The sequence below is a fragment of the Hipposideros armiger genome, unplaced genomic scaffold (assembly GCF_001890085.2).
Source record: "Hipposideros armiger isolate ML-2016 unplaced genomic scaffold, ASM189008v1 scaffold_921, whole genome shotgun sequence".
NCBI classification, from domain to species: Eukaryota; Metazoa; Chordata; class Mammalia; order Chiroptera; family Hipposideridae; genus Hipposideros; species Hipposideros armiger.
In genome coordinates this window covers 428,611-433,830 of record NW_017732271.1, presented here as the reverse complement: position 1 = coordinate 433,830, position 5,220 = coordinate 428,611, and positions in this window count along the sequence as shown.

The following is a 5,220-nucleotide window of genomic DNA, read 5'->3' as shown; positions in this document are numbered from 1 at the left end:
TTAATGTGATCATGGGAGGTGTTAGGGGTAGCATTTACCTATTTTTCTATCTTCCCAGATTCTGTGCCATATTTTCTTGTTTCTTGGTATGCTTTTTGTTGTTGAAAATGGGAAATTTGAATAATATAATGTGGTAACTCCGGAAATCTGATTCTCTCCCTTCCAGGGTTTGCTTTTTGTTATTCTTATGAAGGCTATAGTAGTTCTTTTGTTTAGTGGCTTTCTCAAACTATTTTTGTAAATATATTTATTGTTGTGTGTGGCCACTAAAGTGTCTCTTCCTTAGTATGTGTTCAGTTAATATTTTGACATAGATTTTCTTGAATGCCAGGAGCTATAAAATATAAAGAAGAAAAAATACAGTAACCACCGCCCCTCAACTAAAACACTAAGACTTTTCCCAGTTTTTGCAGATTTGCTCTGTTCAGGGATATTTCTTCCACTCTTTGCCAGGCTTGAACTGATCTTAGGGATCAGCCTTAGTTGAAAGCTTAGTGTTCTCAGGTATTCACTGAACATGCATGTTACTTTCTAAATTTTCCTATATATACAAGTTCTTTTAGGTGTACTAATTTCCCAAATAAACTCCCCATTTTTGTTTCCTGGGCCTTATGTGGACTATTGTATGTTTTATTTTCAGGCATCTTTAGGTTGTTGTTTTATCTTGTAGCATTTTTATCAAAGCCTGCCACTTTTCCAGCCTGACCTATGAGTTAGGTGAAATAAATTGTCCTGCATTGTTGCTCAGGTATCCCAGACAAGTTAGAACAGACATATACAATAATTTGTGAATAAGGTCTATTCTGCTCTATTTGGCTTCAGGGACCAGAATCCCACACTAGGAATTCAAATTTCCATCTTCAAGATTGTCACCATGCAGGAGGAAGTGGGTCAAAGGCTAGTGTAAATCCTGTGCAGCTTTATTATTTCAAAGTTGCCTTTTTCTTGATTTAATGTTCAGCTGATTGTTCTAAATTGTTGACTGTTTTCTACAACTCTAACAAAGTTGATTCTGACAATTTGTGGTTGTTTGCTGATGCTTCTTTGGTAGAAAGCTTAGAGCTGCCTACTGTGCCATTTTGCTGACATTATTTCCTTCTTGTAATCTTTTTTGAATGTCTGACTTTCCCATATTTAATCAGTAAGATTCTTTTCAGATCGACCCATGAATTCTTTTAACATAACCCTAATAATTTTTTATAGCATTCTCACTATCTTGTATGTTAAGATGTGACTGACCCAGAATCAGCCATTTCTCTATGACACCCTAGTGTCTTTTGATGGAATACAGTATTTCAAGTTTGCAATCTACATGTTACACAACTTATTACGACTTCTTTGCCTAATATTTCTAGATTTTCCTCATGTATAGTACTGGTATAGATAGATAGATGATAGATAGATAGATAGATAGATAGATAGATAGATAGATAGATAGATGATAGAATACCCCATGAGTTCATATGTATACTTCCAATTCTAATTCAAGATGACAGGGTTTTTACTTAACCTATTCTATATTACATCTTTATCCCCCCATCCATTTTCAGTAGTTATTCTCAATTTGGTCTGATGTATTTCCAGTGAACACTTTTAGATTATGATGAGGCTCTTATTTTGTAAGGTACATCAGATGTCCTGTTGCTTCCCTTTGCTTTATTCTACACATCCTCTGACATTATGCTGCTTTTTCCATGTTGATATTTGTCCTTCTTATCTCCTGGTATTTGAAGGTTGGCTTCAACTTAAGTAGAGTCCGTACATTTAACCTCTATTCTATGCTGCCAGGTCAAAAAGTACCTGTTCATCATTACCTGGAAGAGGATACTTTTTCACCTGTCCCATGATTCCTACTTAAGATTTTATATAAGCAGGCTTCTGCTTCTCTTTTCCAGGGTAAAGAGGACATGAGAGTTATTTTGGAGAAAATATTTCCAGTTTGTCTTGTAAATCCTAGAGACTCCTTTCCAAGGATTGTGTTTTAACGAGAAGAAAAAATAAATGTATTGAAAAGGCAAGCTTCTCTCTCTCTCTCTGTCTCTCTGTCTCTCTCTCTCTCTCTCTCTCTCTCTCTCTCTCTCTCTCTCTCTCCCCTCTCCTGAACATTCTGTGTTTAGGCAAGGTGAACGTCATATGTACTTGAAGTTTTCTTTTTTAATGTTTTCATCTGGATTGATAAATCATGGCTGCCCTTTAGTGGAGTCTAATATCTTAAAGTTAGGATTGTTGAGGAAGTAAGAAGCCCAATTTTAGTTTTAGAACAAAATCCAGTTTACAAATATAGATTTAACAGAGGTAAAGCTGATTATTTGAACCCCATTGGGCATCTTGCACCCTTTCTCAATCCAAAAGAGTGATAAATATTTGTCATCTGAAATGTCACCATTACTGAATACAGCATCATAGAATCTTAGTTATTGAAAGGAATCTTTACTATCATCTTGTCTAACCAATTGTTTGATAGTTAAGTGCCTGTACACCATATTCAGGTAAATAACCTCATTTGAACACCTGCATTATTTGGCTATATTTTGGGCCGGAATGAATAGTCTTAACTTTCCAAGTAATTCTTCCTTTGGCCTACTTTCTTAATAAATGCAGATGTAGTATAATGGAATGGTTAAGAACTTGAATATTGTATCAGGAACACTTGTATCTTTGGAACCTTGGACATGGCACCTATACTATATTAACCCTGTATCTTTATAATGAAAATGGGGTTAATAGTAGTTTCCTAATAATGTTCTTGTGAGGTTTAAATTAGGTCATATATGGAAATCTCATAGTACAATTTTTCCCAAAGTAAGAATTCAAAAATATGTTGATTCTCTTCATTTTCTTACTAGGCACTTTTTCTTGGTTGACTTACTGAATACATAACCATGTATGTTAGGTATTAATCTTCCTGTGTACCAAGACCATCAGCAATACATAGGAGCATATTAGAAATACAGATTATCAGGCTTCACTCCAGACCTACTATTAGAATCTGCATGTTAAGAAGATCCCCAGGAGATACTTACGCACATTAAATTATGAGAAACACTGTTCTCTATGCCTATGATATGCTGTCTCACCTTTTAAGGATACACCAATCTTCAATAAAATGATCTAATTCTGTGGAAGTGTAAAAGGACCAAAGGCTGGTGAAAATAAGTAACACCCAAAGGAAAGTAGTAGTGGATAAAGAAGCTGGAATGAAACAGAACTTAAGAAGCAACACCAGAGAATAGAGTAGTGTAGGCTTCACTTCTGAAAATGGTGATGGCAGTGCCATGGTTATGGAAGTAGAATCAAAGCTTTAGGTAAAGCTAGACCAGAACACAGGTGGGGTAAGGACAAAGATATATCAAGTTACCCAGAGCAAGCGGAGTCCTCATTGCTTTGAGAGACACTTGAGTATCTCAGCTGGAATTTGACTATCTCCACTGGACATCCCTCAGAAACTCCAGGACAAGGAAGAGGCTGTTCTGTGGTTGCATATTCATTTCGTTCTCACAGTTGCCATGAAACTTATTGCAAGACATCAGAAGAGAAAAGAGGAAGGAGATCTGACAATGCAAGAAACTCTAGGACAGAAATATGAAAAGTTTAATCCTAATAAAAAGTTAACTGTTATTCGGGCTGTTGGTTTTTAAGGGGGGCAAAAATGAAGGTTATGTAAATGCATATTGCTTGAAATAAGTGGGCCATAACTCAAGATGGAAATCTTTATTAAGCAGAACTTTCCATCATAATATTAGTTAAGCTGTGGCACTGTTATAAGGGGCATATGGGCAACTATAATTGAATCACAGTAGGCTGTGGTTTTTTTAGTAGATAGTTGTAAATATTTGCAACTTATCAATCTTCCACATGGCTTAAGTAGTCAGTGACAAGTATGGTAAGTTTACAGCTGTGCCTAGAAGGACACTTGTACCAAAATATTTTTTTTCGATCTGCTTGCTGGTGACACAAACCTTTAAGCAGAAGATAAAACTTTTTCTTCCTTGAGAGAAATGCTATGAAATGAAATAACAAACAAGGAAGAAAGAAAAGAAGAAGTAGGGGAGCAGAATGTCAGAAAACCCAAGGCGAAGGTGTTCAGTGATGGACAAAAGATTGAGTATTATAATTTAGTTGGAAAGAAGAGGGAGGCCGAGGGTATGTATGTGAACAAACACACACACGTACAACTTTCATCTTTTGACCTTGAGTTGGACCAATGTGGTATTACTTCATTTTTATGGCCAGACAGAGTCCACTGTAATCTATGAGTAAATAAGCTTTAGGCACCCTGAGCTGAGACCTATAGTACAAATGTTTTCCAACTTCCAAACACATGGTATTTGCCTTTGCAGACAAATCTCAACCAGGTACACAACCTATGTTCTAACACTTTTAGTGGTGTCTGGCTTCTCAGGCCAGTCCACAAGAGCTGATTTGATTGTTAAATAGTAAAACTAATTGAATAAGATGAGAGCTGAAATCCAAGGGCAGGGGATTATTTACAGTGGAGGAGGGGAAGGCAAGACCAAGTTCTTACCCCAGGCAAGAACAGGAATGGGAAAAGGAGCAGCTATTCATACAAACTGCTATCCACCTTTCAGGACTTAGCTTAAATGTTCTTTCTCAATATTGTCATTATTGACTCTTTACCTCTGACCCTTCCAGTCTAGAGTAGAACTTCTCATCCTATAGGTTTCCTTTGTGGTATTTATCAGAATTATAACTCCTTGTGATTATGTCTTTAATTCCTGATTTCCCCACTAAACTAAGCTGTATGACAAGAGAAACCAAGCTCTGATTATTCACTGTTGCATTGTCTACATCCAGTCTAGTATCTGACTCAAAAATTTGTAATGAATGAATGAATACATCGGCTAGAGAAGAGTTATTTACTGCCTATTTGCTGTGTATGAGTCAGAAAGTTCCTAGTAAAATTTTTTAAATAAATAAGCACTAGGAATATACCCCCAAAAAACCCATCTCTCTCCGGGTCCTAAGTGCCCTCATGCTAACTTAAACTCTCTTAAATTTGCCCTCTTTAGTTCAGCACTACCACTTAAGTGTTCTATATTCTGAATGTTTTCTCCCTATCTATTTTTCTACTTACTGAAATCATAAAAAAGCTCATTTGTTTGTAAAAGGCTTTTCCTATGGGGATCTTCAGCTAAGATGAAGAGAGAACAACAGGAGGGTGTAGGGGAACAGAAGGTACCTGAGGGGCATTTGTTTTTA